General features: G+C 34.8%; 1 long non-coding RNA gene across 1 annotated transcript; it reads left to right on the top strand.

Annotated features, from left to right (window-relative positions):
- The first annotated feature begins 626 nt into the window (after positions 1 to 626).
- Positions 627 to 16,245, top strand: LOC113237024. The gene is made up of 4 exons (XR_003311002.1): positions 627 to 665; positions 7,717 to 7,937; positions 9,010 to 9,113; positions 14,635 to 16,245. It is a non-coding gene; the product is annotated as an uncharacterized LOC113237024 (long non-coding RNA).
- Positions 16,246 to 16,620: the final 375 nt, after the last annotated feature.

Below are 16,620 nucleotides of genomic sequence, written 5' to 3'. Positions count from 1 at the left end.
TTATCACACAATGTACTATTAATTAGCAAAAATACGACATTCTTTTTTTGAAACCCATTATAGTTCTTTGTACAGAACTTTTCAAATTTTTCAAATCAGGTAGCGAATACCATAGACAATAGAATTTTGATTCAGAACTAAAAACAGCGCCATTCTGATTTAGTTTATAAAATTATAATTGACATTTTAAAGTACAGGAGTAGAACAAATATATTTTAATTATTATACAAAGATCAAACGGAAAGAAACATTCCTTCGACACGACAGGACTTGGACTTGTGAACACGCTGTGCCGTAGCATCTATCACACTCTCCCCTGCAATTCATGTTAGCAACCTCGCTCATGGACTAAAGTAGTTCCCCTCTTGCGTCTGACTCGGTGCTACACGTTCTCATTCGCCGAGGACACTCACGTCGAAGCAAGGGTACTGTAGGTACCGCAGCAGTATTAAATCGATCGAGGAGCGAGCTGCTTTGCATGGTATTTTGCAAATTTCTATTCGACTTTTCTAATGGCGCAAAGAAGAAAATCTTACGAGACACCTATTTTGTAGACGTCAGTCCGTTGGGAGACATGGTAATCGGTGGATGCGGCCTCGTATCTATACGGTGCTGAGCGAAAGGTGTCGGCTCTCCCCCTGGCTGAAAAATGTCATCATTGTCAGGTAACTGATTCGGATCCAGTGACTGAAACCGCATGCTTTCATCGAGCACGTCCGAGGAGGAGCATGAAATGATCAGGTGAAATGGTTCAAAACACATTTTATATTGAATGCGGCGATTGTCAGCAAAATACCAACACTCGCGAGAGAAGTCGATTACCACCCCACGCTAGGAGAAAATCTATTCCGAGCAATGTTTCACTGTCACTGGCCTTTGGTAAAATTAGAAAAGGGGTTTTTATCACCCACTCATTTAAGTTCACATCTAGAGTAGTCAAGAGGACGTCAACTTCGCGAGTATACCCATCCGCGAGCTTAATAATAAAATATTAAATATAACTACCTCCGTGGCCGAATGGTTACCATACCGGACTGCCACGCAGAGGTCCCCGGGTTCGATTCCCGGGCCGGGAGAAATATTTGTATGGCCTACATTTATTTCTCTCGTGAGTTTGGGTGTAATTTGTGGTTGTCTATGTGTGTGTCCATGGTACCCGCGACACAGGGTTTCCCTAGTGCGGGGCTATGTTGAGTGTGTGCGTTAAAAAAAAAAAAAAAAAAATAGATTTACGCGCGGATCGAAGTGGATGGCCCTTCTGTTTAAGAGGGAGCATGCCAAAAAAGTTTTCACTTGGCTTCGCCCAAATTTGTGAAACAAATATATATCTGAAGTTCGCGTGACATGCGACAGGAGATGTTGAATTTTGCGCTTTAAAAGTACCAAATTCGTTTTAGCGGAATAACTCTAAAACTAAAGGGATTAAAAAAAATTCGTAGTGACAGTTATCGATCATGCATAAATATAATTAATTACATTGACTTACAATTATATGGACGTCGGGTCCGCGCTAAAAAGTGTCCGAACTTAAAGGGCGTTAAAATCGTATACAGAGCATCATTCACGCTTTAGTCTTCGTTTGTTCGACTGACAGCGAAGCAAGCAAAATTAGACAGTACTGCGATAACATTACAATTTAAATTCATTTTCATTCGTTTTAGCTTTTTCATATTCCTTTACATGTCACTACGTTTAAATAGGTTGACTTGGGACATTTTTTTCGTGGTTTTTGTATTACACCCGTCGTCCATTTATTTGTAAGTCAATGATTAATTATCTAATTTTTGTCCTAATAACCTGTAGCATTTCGAGGATAAATCGACAAAATGTGAAAATTAGAGGTTATTTCGTGATTTTTATCGATCGAGGAAACTTTTTTGTTTTATGTTTCTAATTAATGTCTATGCTTGATTATATCGTGTAGTTACTCATACAATATTTTATTTTTAACTTTAAAGTGGATATACACCTCTAAAATCAAATCGAAGATTAGGAATTTTTCCTCTGCTCCCTCTTAAGGATTTTGTATAGAATGTGACCTGCAACACTGCTTGCTTGGCACTAGTATCAATCAACGCGGTTTCAGGCGATCCTAAAATTTCTATATTCAAAATGAGTCGTAAAACGAGGCGCAATAAATTATCGGAGGTTTCACCGGTGCGCGCGACTTCTATAAAATTTTCCTTACGACTACAATTTATATAATGAGCTCAAACATTTTCAGAACTATCACAGTTACTTTGTTTTCCACATTTTTCATGGTTACTACAGTTTGTCACAAATAAATTTTCGTTGTTAAAATTATTATCATTATTCAGAATGTCTAGGTTAACCTTTCGATCCATACAATTGTCAACATTGGACAAAAAAATATTTACATTAGTATTTAAATCGCAAACTTTTTTCGGAATATCCAGGTTAACCTGCCGATCCATACATTTATCGTCGTTAAAATAAACAATATTATCACTCGAACAACTATTATCATTCGCAGAAAAATTACAAAATTTTTTTGAATTATTCATAGTTACCTCTCGGTCAATCACTCAGACTTTATCACAAATAAATGGTTAACAAAACAATCAACATTTTCGTGACTGTAACATTTAGAATTGTAATGAACGGAATCGCATAAATTCTCGAAATCGTGTAAAGATGAGCGATCAGATGACATATTTCGAACTAGGTCGGCTGTACCCGTCGGAGAAAAGTTGAATTCTTGCTAAATTTCTTCGGCAAAAATAAATGTTTCCCCTATCGTAACATCCCACACGTATTTATCATTATATTCAGGTAACAACACATCATTATTACTAGAAACGGTACACTGTGCGTCCGTGTGCACACTATAGAAAATTAGAAACTTTGTTCGGCGCACTTTTTACAATTTCCGCGAGTTACGTTTTTAGTACCGCACTGACAACAGGAAACGGGAATTGAAGTGTCACACTCACTTCGCTCTGCCAACTTACTGCACAGGTCCTTGTGATTAAAAATGGGAAAAACTGCTTATTTTTTTAAACGTTTAAACGTTATGCTTTTTTAAAAAAAGCGTGCTTTTTAAACGCTTTTTCACTTACACGCTTTTTAGTTTGAAGCTACCAACATCGTTTAGAAAACGTTTAAGCGCATAGACTTTTAGGTTAAAAAAAGCTGCAAGCTTTTTTATAAAATTAACATTAAATTAACATTATGTTAAAAAAAGCTTGCAACGTTGTGTTGATAGCGAAACGCAAGAGTAGACCATTATAGGTATTAAGATAAGTAAGTTTTTGTGTAAAAAACGAGTTATATTTTTATTATGACATAACATTATTATATTAACATTGTCGTCGAGTTGCGGATACCAGCCCGTTGCACCAAGTACCAAGTACCAAGTATATTAACATTTTGTTAATTGGCGTTTAAAAGCGTTCAAAAACATAGGTTGTTTAACTTTTGTAGTTGTTAATTGTTGAAATGGAAAAAACTGCTTATTTTATTTATAAGGTTAAAACGTAAGTTTAAAAAGCGTGCTTGTAAATGCGCTTTTCACTTACGCTTTTTAGTTTGACGCTTAAAAAGTCGTTTAGAAAAACGTTTAAGCGCCATAAACTTTATGTTTAAAAACAACGCTTACGCTTAAAATGAAAAGCGTGCTTAAGCGCTTATTTTAAAAAGCAGACATTTTTAAGTGCTTTCCGTTTAAACGCCCACCTCTACTTGTGATGCCCGTAATATACATAACGGCCGGGTTGCCTTCAACACTGAGCGGGGCCCGACCCCCAGTTGGGCCGGCGCTATTGAAAAACCAGACGTATGGCCGGCAGCCTGTGCGGCAGCGACAACTGCGCCCGGAGTGACGGCGGGAACAACAGTGGCGCGCGTGGGCATCGCCAAGGTCGCTGCAGGCCGTGGTAATGGTGGTAACGTAGCTACACCCGCGCCTACCGCGCGTGGAGGGAAGCTAGCAGCGTGAATCGGCGATGCGGATGGCGGTGCACGCGCGTTGTACCTTGCTGGTTGGTTGAGAGCCGCGGCCACGCCGCGCTTTGCACGCCACGCAGTGGATGACGATGTTGCACTTTCATCGATAGAATCCTTATCATGCGTGCATGAGAGATAAGTTCCGGGAAATTACTGCACTCCTTTCGACGTAACCTTTTCCTTATCTTTTGATTTAAAAGGCCGTAAACCATATAGAATTGAACTTATTCGTGAGGTCTCCGAAGGGCAGCTTCGATAAAAGGGCTCTCACTCTGGCTACAGATCCGTGTTTTCGTCACGTTGTTCAGTGGAAAATAACTCTTTATACATTTTGTAGGGCGGCCGTCAGTCGCCGTATACGCTACGCAGTCGAGTAATAACGTCGTTCCACGACGTAGTTTCGTGCTTCGCACTTTGCAGCAGGTCCTATCAGGAGCATGGACATGCCGCGTATAGCGTCATCATCGGACACGTTGGCGCAGTCTTTAAAACTTTTGACCGCGTCCACGAACGCCTTGACGGAGTCAGAGTGGTCGCCGGAAAAGCGGACGGTGCACGTTGCGAAATTACCAGGTGTAGGGTCTGGTGCTGGTGATGTGACAACAAACGAAGCTGGCGCAGTTTGCCGGTCCAGCACTTGATCCAATAGCCTCTCGAAGGATTCTGCCTGAGAGCACTGCATCGCAGCCATCATGCTGGACACCTGGAAGGTAGGTATGAAGTCGTCGTGTCGGTTCGCTGCATCATCTTCGACGGCGTCGTCGAAGAGTTCAGACTGTCGTCGTGACTGTCTTCTGGTGCAAGTCATCGTTACGAAAAATGTCAATAGGTACTTTATATCACTACACTTTCGAATAGAAACGTACACTCACACAATTCGAACACTTTAATCCATGAATATTACTCAAGGTCGGCCCACCGTTGGGTAGCCATTTTATGGCCAGGCTAAATGAGTAAGTCAGGCGGTAGAGCACTATGGGTATTTATTACATATAAATAAACGGGGCACAGAGATATTACACGGATACTACGACGTAAGTAAATACTTATAACAGGAACTAATACAAAATTACAGCAAAAAAGACGCGCGCACATGAAAGACTTCTAACTCGAACCAGTGTTAATTAATATTTGGTCATGAAAAAGTGATATTTTTGGCAAAACAGGGTCGATAGCGAGCAGCGCCATCTACATTCGCAAAGACTAATCTATGTACGGTAGGGCGCTTTCGAGTACGCTTCGGGCGCACTAGATGGGGTTGACACGCTATACATACATATGATAATATCACGCACATCAAAAGTATCTATAGGGATCCAGGATGTTTTAAAAATATTTAATTACTCTATGATAATCAAATAAAATAATCTATATAAATTTGTTAAATTATTTATTTATTTAAGAAATTATAAAATTGAAAAAACTTTAATAAATTATTAATAATAAAAAAACCTGATTTACAGTAATAATAATATTGTAAAACAAAAACGTGCTTGATCCCTAGTGACACTTTTGATGTGTGTATATTATAAGTAGTTCTAATTTGTGTTATTTTTTTGCAATTTATTTAGTGCTCAAATGTGAAATTGTAACATAATTATTAAACTCATTTGTAAAAAAAACGGGCACCTTCGATTTTTTCTCTGCCTGAAATGATTACAGTACGAAAAAGGTTTTATTCTTTCAAAATGTCACTAACTTGATAGTTAAGTGTCTTCATTTGTAAAAAACATTTGTTCCAAATTCAAATTTAAGAGATAAAACCTGTCTACAAGAAAATTACTCTTCACTGCATAAAACGGCGGGAATTGTTGAAAGTTCATATTAACTAATTAATCATTTTAAATAAATTTTGATAAGTTATCTTGTGTAATTTATTTTTTTAAGTTATTGTACCATTACTACGTGGTCTGTAAAATGGTTGACAAAACAATAATAGCCAGCAAAATTATAGCGCTGCTTGAAGGTAATTGTTCGCAACGTTTTGTGTCCCAGAGGCTGGCTGAGAGTCTTTCCATAGTTCAGAGGACTTGGCAATGATATCAAGAGACCGATTCCGTCAATAAAAGGACAGGTTCTGGAAGAAAACCTTGCACCGAACCACGGGATTAGCGCTTCCTGGTAAGCCGGGTGTTGAGAAATCGCAAAGCTTCATACGTGGAACTCAAGAAGAACCTTGAGGAAGTGAGAGTACAAATTAGCCCATGGACAGTCAGGAGGAGGCTTCTAGCTGCCAATATACGCAGGCATCGCCCACCTCATGTGAGCATAAAGTTGCTAAGACTTACCTTCGCTAGAAACCATGCTATGGACTCAAGAGAACTGGAGAAGAGTATTGTTCTCTGATGAAGCCAGGATTTCTCTGTGTGGTGAAGACCGTCGTCGGCGAGTGCTACGAAGACCAGGGGAACGCTTTGCAGACGTGTGTTTTGAAGAAATCACCCCTTATGGTGGAGGCTCCGTTATGTTTTGGGCAGCGATTCATTCGATGGACCGTAAGGAGTTAGTCTTCATCGAAAATGACACATTGAATGGACACTGATCCTAATTCCTCAGGTACAAACCGCATTGACTGTTCTTGGAGAAGATTCCATTTTTATGGATGACAACGCTCGCGCCCACCGTTCTGGCGATGTGGAAACGTATATTCAAGAGGTTGGAATCCGGCGTTTGCATAGACCAGCTCGAAGTCCCGACCTTAATCCAACAGAGCATGCCTGGGATGCTGGATGTTCTGAAGCAACGGTTAAGGTCAGCAGCACCAGCACCACAAAACATCAGGGAGCTAAAAAATCTCATTGAATGGGAACATATTCCACAAGAGGTCATAAGCAATATCCTTGAAAGCATGCCTAGAAGAATACAAGCTGTGATTTTGGCAAGAGGAGGCCACACTCATTATTAAATTGTTACCATTTATCTTTTACATTAAAAAATAATCTTTTTATTTTCAATTTTATTAACGAGTAGTATTCTACTGACCACTGACACTGAAACGACATTTTCTCATTTAATTAATCGAAATTAATAGAAAAAATTTTCTCAAACCATTTTCTGCATATTCATTTCTATGATTCTGAGGATACTAGTTACTTAAATAATAAAATTTACTGCATGTGACGGTCAAATACCTTATTTGCTTAGGTGCTCGTTTTTTTTGCAAAAGATTGTATTAATATAATTTGTATTTAATAACAATTTTTTATACCAAGATATATATTTTGTTTTTTATGATATACCCAATGATCATTGTTTGTTGCTTCATTTCATCACAGGATATAGCAGAACAACTGTGAGGGCCACATATTCGCATAATTCGCGCAGTCATATAATCTGATTTCATTCATATAATTACAATAGCTAATTTGTTTTGACTTTTTCTATAATAATAGAAAATTATACAAAAATTATAATTGATCATTTAAAAAAATTACTATCCTGAAATACATGGCGGATTCTGTAGTTCTGTGTGTCAAATAAAGCGAATGTTATTTTATTTATATGCTCAGAAAATATTTTTTTTTATGATATAATAAGTGCCCCTCCGTGCTTGACCTCCATTTCATCTGATGAGGTCGACGATGGAGCATGCGCACCTAAATAATGCTTATTCACTCTCGTCTTCAAAAGGCCCGAGTTCGTTCAAGGAATATGTCTGCAGGCAAGGAATTCCACTCCATAGCGATTCGCCATATAAAAAAGAAAATAATAAAACTTTACTAAAAAATATTTTCATGTCGGAATACGCAGCGTGGACAAACTACCCACGACCAGGTGAAGGGTGAGGGTGTCTGTTGCAAGCGAGCAGCGCAAGGAAGATGTCCATGGTGATAAAAAGCATTATTCAGTTCGTGCCCCGATCCAGCGCATTCGAGGGCTCCATCACCAAGGAAAGGCCACCAAGTTCATGCGACCCCTTTGGCTTCTTGTGGGGTCTGATTGAAATAATCCCTGGTGAAATACAAATTAATGTAAACAATTTATGACTTTAAAGCCATTATCATGCTTTCGTTCTTTTAATCGTCTGACAGGTTTAATGGAAAAGGAATCTTGATGGTCGTATTCCAGAACTCTACTCAATGCTCAAGTCAGGACTTGAGTATGATTTAAAGCACTAGAAATCATACTCAAATCCTGACTTGAGCAATGAATGAGTAGAGTTCTGGAATACGACCCTAAGAATGCGCGTCACGCAATGGAACTGTGGTGAACATTTGGATATCACTTTCCATTTTATTGACGCGATCAATTGACTTTTCGAAACAAAAAAAAGCATTAATTTCGATTAATACAATCAATTTTATTTATATTTAACATCGGGCGTCCTTAGTGAAGGGTCTTGAAGTGCTCACAATTGTTTATCTGTGCTATGTACACCTACAATCAAATATAGTTTAGGTTCACGCTTCTTTTTCTTATTAATTGTACTGGCAACACTGCTCTCGATGTACAGCTGAATTATCGATAACACAACTAAAAAAATGTGTAATTTTTACTTTACCACCTCAGTCATCCATAAAGTAACCTGTAAAGGCCAGAAACGTTAGTTTATTTGAAACAAAAAACGCGACTAAGATCCGAAAAAATAGTTTCATTTCGAATAAATTTAAATGTTCATACAACAATGTATGAAATAATTTTTAACAAAGAAAAATTTATTCGAAATGGAATATAATAATAATATCGAAATAAAATAACGAAAATCGTTATTTATTATCAACACTTTTATTTCTTTTTGAATAAAAGGCTACTGAAGAACAATTAGAAAACTGAATAATAGATACATACGTGCAGTTCAACACATTAATTTTTATGCATTTTGTGTCATACAACTACACAATATAATATTCAGGTTGCTTGTAAGTTCAAGACAATGACGCATTGTATGAGCAATATATTGAACAAAGGTAACTTATACACCTACTTACAATGTAATTACGTATGTACAGGCAACTGTAAGATACTTAATTACGTAATTTATTTTGTTTAGATTCACTAAGTAAATCCTTTGTAGCTATAAACTAACAATTGACATTGTTGTAGAGGTAGGGTAGAAAATAAAACGTAAAAGGTGGTGCGATGTTCTCAACAAAGAGCCGAAACAGGTGTTGCAACGCGTGCCAAATTGAACATAAAACCGCGTACAGGTAAGGTTAAAATTTGAATTATCCGTTCCGAACTTCCATACAAAAATACATTTGCATATAAATTCATATTAAAGTAAAATACAATTTCTGTGATATAGGTACGTTATGATATGACCTAAGATCGGAGACGTTAGATTATATTTAGTCACCTAATCTTCAAGTAATATATATAGAATGAACAAGACCTCCCTCTGAAATCCCGGAATAATTTAAAATAAATGGCAAAAGTATCAAAATTATATTGTACCGTAAGGCTACCGTAGTAATTGCTAGTTACACATCAAAAATATAGAACAAAATCCAATTGTTTTTAAAAAGAATTTCAGAGGAGGCATCACCCACTCTTTAAGAAACCAGAAATATTATTAATTTATTGAGTTCGTAAACTATTTATTTACTGACTTTGGATTAAAGTCTCTCAGTAATTTTATTGATATAAAAAACATATTGACTATAAGCGTACTGTGATGCGAGACGAAAAATACCATTGTATGCTGCAGACTACATTAATTTTACAACGTATGGTCTACTAACAATATTAGACCTTTATAATGCATTCCGGGAACACTTCAGTGCCGTTCTTGGACCTGAAAACATGAATAGTGCTTAGAAATATGCACAATGCACTGTGCTACTAATTGAAAGTTAAATACCTTTTCCAACTTATCCACCACAATGTTAAAACTAAGCAATCTCACAGATCCTGTATTATTCGTATTATGTAGTTAGTAACTGACCACACCGTGCTTGTTATATGCAGATTTATAAATAAAACAAAATATCAAAATTAAAACATTTATTTAAATCTAAAAAATAAATAATTTTGTCATGATCGTCGTTTAGACCTCAAAAAATCACAGACTATGTAAAAAATTATTACAATTTATAAATTATATGTGTACTGTCCTAAACTTCTTTTATTACATGTATCGTAGAATTGATGTCAAGAATTAACATTTTTGTGTTATAAACACACAATTAGGATTTATACACCAACAGACAAGAACTCATCAACTTTGATCCTTTGGATTGGTCGTATTGTAAGCGAATAGGATTGAATAAGTAAGCTTGACATTGTACGAAAGATTACAAACAAAAATTACACTGAATCTGTTGGAGAAGATCAAACGTAAGCGTAGAATTCACCTAGTACCATTATCCTGATTTTTTATTACCAACGACCCATGTAAACAATGGTAAATAAAATTTATCAACATTACATGTAATAAAATTGTATGCACAAATTCACTGATCGTTATCGAAACCTTTACGACGAGAACCAAATAGCCAATTATAATTCAATTGAAAAACAAATCATTTCATTCCGTAGGTTTCTTTGATAAGCGGCTGTAAAAAATATGTGTGGAATGATATGGCGAGCAACCTTCACTTGTTCACGTGAGCTCCGGCCACACGCGTGTTTCACACGAAAGTGCATGTGAGCTATTGAATCTTCAAAAAAAGTTTAATGATTTGACAATTATTATAATAATTTTGGTAGGCAGAATATTCAGTACAACATTACATCCCACCAAAGGTATTACAATAGGAGTTCTTTTTAGGGTAATTTTCAGGTTAGTTTTTTAATCGACTTCAAAGAAAGGAGGACGTTCTCTATATTCGACTGTGTTCTTTTTATGTATGTAACGCGATAACTCCCGGCATTTGTGAACCGATTTTGATGGTTGTTTTTGTTGGAAAGAGGGTACTTCAGATGTGGTCCCATTTAAATTTGAAGAAAATATTCCACCTCTAATGGTGGCAAACTAGGGAATGAATGACTTTTGAGGTCGATTTTTTTAGTACTCTGTACTGATGTCTTCTCCACCTAATTTCGATAATCATTTTTATTATTTAAATCCTCTAGAACATTAGCCTGAAGTATTATTTTAATATTCGAGTGTAGTATCCTGAAATATTATTTCGTATTTCACTATAATACTCAAATACTTAAATACTCGAAATAGCCACCGAAATTAGATAAAGAAAACTAACCTGAAAAAGTTACCTTTTAATTATTATTTTTAAAATAACTCATTATATCCCAACTATCAGTACCATTTTTCAAATTACAACATACATATCAATTTATTCCTATTACATAAAATTTAATTACAAATTGTTTTTTTACCTTTTCATAAATAAATACCATTTCAGTGAGGTACTTAAGCAACAACAGTTCGATGTCATCGACTCAAAATATTTGTACAAATGTAGACCAATGCAAGGCGTCAGTTGTTTTAAAAATTGGTCTAAAGAGGTGAAAGTTTGTGATATCACTAATGTTTCTTATCCAACGTAACCATTTGAAGAAATTTAACAAAGCTTTTGAGAAAGTATAAGGAAAACAGTCGTCCATGTCATTGAACTGGATATTGGCAAATTTTTCTCCCAAGGAATAGATAAAGTGGACATAAGAAAAAAGTATAAAAAATCATGTTATAATTACGCTGGTATTACAATCAAGCATTATTATTAACTTGTGACATAAAATTAAAAGCGTATAAATTATATCCCAATAGTTCTCAAAAATCGCAGTTCTATTCGACTGTCATGGCTTCTCATTGCTAAAAAAGTATACTAAACCTGAAACAAGTCTCCTATAGTTATATTAAGAACTGTTAAAATAGTTTAAATGCGTGTTTAATAGCGGTCTTAGCACGAGCGCTGATAAACAATACTCGCGAGAATATAAACTTTTTGAATATGGCACCACTAAGGTCGCTGTGGTCACATTAGGGCCTGTTTATTGGGATTCTGTAAGACAACAAACTGACAGCTACTAATGTCGTTTCGAAAAATAATGTTGCCACTGCCACGATTAATCTCAAAGAATTATTCAAAAAGAAACGTTAAATTTAATAGTCTTTATTTACTTCTATAATTTTACTGTTCAAAAACTTTTTTTAAATTAATACCTACAGTTAGAAATATATAATTTAACCTTGATTGACTCAGACATTGAAGTCGATCCTTTAAGACAACACTATTATATTTCATCTAAAAATATAACCTACGTCAGATGTACATCAGTTTATTATCTGTAATTATAATAATGGGAGAACTAGCGTGACGTCGTTTTAGAGTAGTGCTCGGGGAAGACACCTGTGCTCATGCTAAGCTGTAGGAGCTCGGGGAACAATTGGGATACTTTGCAATAACTAAAATTAGTATTAATAAACAATATACACAACTGTGAAACAATTTAATTAAGTACATTACAACAATTTTTGTTTGTGACTGACAAGGAACTGAATTTAAAAAATTTAAACCCTCTAGTCTACATGGTATGTTATTTACCAAGCAACTTATCAATTTTATAAACAATTCCGGGTGTAACTAAACATAAAAAGAAAAATATTTATAGATTAGTAGACATATTTAGAAACTCATTTGGATGATTTTGCTTTGGACAGAGGCCAGCAGTGTAGACTTGACAATGACCTTGTTTGTAATTACAACATAGTAAGTCAAATCAAGGTCAGTGAAATTTTAAGGTCACATTTTCTGCCCTTCTAGTCACAAATTTTGCATTTTAGTAACTTGCGAGATTTAGGCACCGAAAGTGTTTTTTTATTTTAAATAATATGTCAATTACGATGATTTTGCTTAACGATAATATTGAAACTAATTAAGTAGTTAAAAAACCGCTTATGATCCAGATTTATGTTGATTACGTTAGTTATGATAAGGAGGGAATATTTTTAGCCTGGAGTCAATCAATGTACAACGACATAGAAAGCTATACAAAAGTTGACAAAGATTTGTATAATAGAGATGTAGCTAGGGAGATGTACCCGGCTATGCGAACAATGTTTCTTTAAATAGTATTAAAAATTAGTAACAGTTATAAAGGCTATAAAACATTAACAAATTATTGCACTCTTTTCCGCAGACTAAGTTTACAATTATTTAAAAAAAAAAACAAAATCATCCATATATATATAAAAAAGAATTGAAAGAATTCGTCTAGTAATTTTTGTTGAAGATTTTTTGTGTGTAGCGCAAGAGCTGCATCAAAGTCTGAAATTTTCGATGCATTTGAAATTAGCTCTTGTGACTACGAAGTAAAATTATGTTTATTTTAATACAAAACGGAATAAGTTCGTTTTAAAGTAAAAGGTAATACTATAAGAAGACAAAAGAAGTCACAATTGAATAACTCTAGTTTTATCTTTTTAATTATAAATAGAAGCTATACGTCTATAACGCACCTGTACTAAATGAGACAACGTTATCACTGAATAACATTTGTATAGTCGTCGAAAGGCTGATTTTCATTGGTCTAGCTGATGGTGTCAGTATCACTGGATTCCAGTATTTATACCAGCAAACAGACCTTTGCGATATGAGCGAACGAGAAGACAGAAAACATTAAATTTATCAATGCATATTTTATGCTGCATCTCAAAACTTATTTATACCTTATCACAAAATATATATTGATCAATTTAGCGTTTGCTTTGCCGTTCGCCGGTTTTAGTCGATACAACTTCAAATGGTGAAACACCACATAACAGTGAAAGTGTGGAATCAATCACTTTGAAAAAAATATATAGTTAAATTGAGCATTATACACTGATTACTATACGATGTGAAAACACGATTCCAAAAAATTTTCATAATAGAAAACAACACAAATTTACCTCGAAATTATACAAGAAAACCGTTGTATTCAATTGGAACTTTACATATAACAATATTTTTTTATATATCGACTGAACTAAATAGGACACGTGTGGTATACGATATACATTTTCCAAATGGCTTTTAATTGCGTTTGCAAAAAAAATAAATTCTGAAATAAAGCCAGTGTCCCGCTCGACTCAAGCAAAATGAACCGTTTTAGTACGGGAAAAATTTGCATTCGAGATGAGTTAGTATCGACTCTTATCATCACAAATGCGTTGTCGTCATTGCGACATAAGACCTTAAGTCTGCGACGACTCTAATTACTATTCAATCTGGTACACATCAGTGCTTCTTTGCAGTAGGAAAAGTACGGTGGAGATATGTACTCAGGCGGATTTTGCACGGTATCTCTAACAGCAAAAACACGTTTCTGTTGTGCACTATCCATTGTTAAATTTGAATAAAAGCACTGGTTGTTGCCCTATTGCTGATCCAGTAAAAGAACCTTGTAATGCTGGAGTCAACAACCTACTACACATACTGGCACATTTAGCGGATCATTAACAAAATCCCCAAAATATCTTTTATTTTACGTCCAATTTGTTGTTTTATTTTCCTGTTAATACATTTGTGTTAACTTTTTTTTTTAGTTAAGATTTGTATTTTGCGTTCTTGTTAATTTCGTAAAGTTTAGTTGATTTTTTTAAATCATGAAAGTTGGATTCTATCAATCTGTTTAAAAAAAAATTAGTTTTGTTTAATTTTGTATTTTTTCAATATAAGTTGAGTAAGGTTGTACTAAATTATGTCAATTTAATGCTGCTTTATGTCTAATTCTTATTTATTTAAATAAACGTTACTATTTAACACTCTCACTTTTTTGTTGCAGTAAATGTGCCGCTGTGTATCAATGAAATCCGCCCAAATCTCAATTCAGTCTAACATCAACAGTAATTCTTACACTGACTAAAGTCCGTAACGGAATCTTTGAGAATACACAAATGTACCTCAAAGTTTGTACAAATAAACAAACCATTAATTTGCTAATTGTTTACAATCTTATTCTAAAGCAGAACCTACAAGGTAAATCAAGAAATTAACATAACTTTAAAGCACTACGCGTGTTTTCTAACGGACTTTAAAAAAGGAGGTCCTGAAATTAGACTGTATTTTTTGTAGTCCCATTCAAATTTGCAGAAAATATTCCACCTTCAAGAGTGGCAAAATAAGGGATAAATCACTTTCTGTTAACCGATTTCAACAAAAGTTGGCAAATAGATGTAATTCCACAAACTTTTGACGTCGGTTCTTTTTTTAATAAAAACTATTTTAAACGGAGCTGTTAAACCACAAACTTCTCTCTGCGTAACCAGAAGAGAAACAAAATTGTAAATAAATTAATAAATTGTACAGTATTCACAACAATAAATTGTAGTTTTCACAGCAATCAATTGCAGTTTTCACCGTAAAAAGAACGTCGTTTGCAAAGCCCGTTAATTGTTTATGTTACGTATGTTTTCATAGATTAGTGCAATGCAATCAAACAGCTTTGTTCGAAGTTATTTACACAACCTGTCTTATTGTTCGAAATTCCAAAGATGACGTAAAACAGACCAAGTATTCGAACTTCATTCTCCTTGGTCTGCATTTGTTGATTTAACTCTTAATATTATTCCAATCCAATGTAACATAAATTGTGAAATTTTTGATTTACCTTGTTTTTAAAACCGATATCCAAAATATCGATTTTAAATAGGGTTATATGTAAAATACTAGCAACAACCTTTGTACCTTGACATTTTACAAAACAAATATTTACCAAAAATAATTAAGTTTTTGTTGTACTATCTGACACTTTCTGTATATGTATTTTAGCAACGCCTCCCGTCCGTCATTCATGAAAATAATTTTGCTCGTAGGTGCTTTCTTTCGCTACTGCACAGAGTTATCACCATTTAGAGCGATCTAGCGAATATATTTATTTTTGTACGAAAGGTAAAACCTGATGGGTTATTAAGTGATAATATAGTCTTGGAAGGTCATTGGTATTTTACAAATGACCCTGTATAGAATTGTAACTTGCGTGACACTGTTCGGTATTGCTGTAATTTGTGACAAAAAAAAAGAAATTGTATTGAGTTGTTCAATTAATAATACTGTAGGTCGGTTATTTAATAACATTAAACGTTATTATTTTATGATATACATGGTTTTGAATGTCACGCAATTTACTAAGTTTCTCTATCTGTTAATATAGCAGCTATAACTAAGCTCAAAGTTCACTGGATTTTAATAAATAAAACAAACAATTGTGATGTGTATGACAAAATTCGTTGCCAATTATCTATAACATAACTAGGATTTTGTTTTACTGTCCTAACGTTAGTATTGGCGTAAAAAGACATAATAAATAACTATTTCTATGTAACAAACAATACCTCGGTGTTTTCATTATGCCGAATCAAGCCATAATTAAAACAATAAATCTCAAAAAGTATTACATAAAATTGTATTTAAAAACCTGGTGCGTCAACATTTTCAAAGACGGCAAACCAAGTTTGGAAATTTAATACCTTGTAAGTCACAAATCGAGTGTAACTTTTTGATTTTAAGTAATATCATCAGCAGCACTCTAAAGAATATTCAAGGACGTAATCCATCACTGACACAACGGGGGTTGTGGAAAAACAATGATATTTTCCTTCACCATCAAAGCACTCAAGTGACAATAAGTAAATGAAACTGCGCAAGATTCGATGGCAAATGTTATCCGCACTAGGTTATCACTGTTCATTAGTATATTGGTAGATTATGCTTGCTACGCTACGTAGCTAAAGCTAATTGCACGCCAGCCACCAATTAAAGCAAAACATGA

Source organism: Hyposmocoma kahamanoa, unplaced genomic scaffold (genome assembly GCF_003589595.1).
Source record: "Hyposmocoma kahamanoa isolate Upper Pololo Valley unplaced genomic scaffold, ASM358959v1 93, whole genome shotgun sequence".
Taxonomy (NCBI): Eukaryota; Metazoa; Arthropoda; class Insecta; order Lepidoptera; family Cosmopterigidae; genus Hyposmocoma; species Hyposmocoma kahamanoa.
The sequence above is the reverse complement of the archived record's forward strand: the minus strand, read 5'-3'. Positions and strand labels throughout refer to the sequence as shown.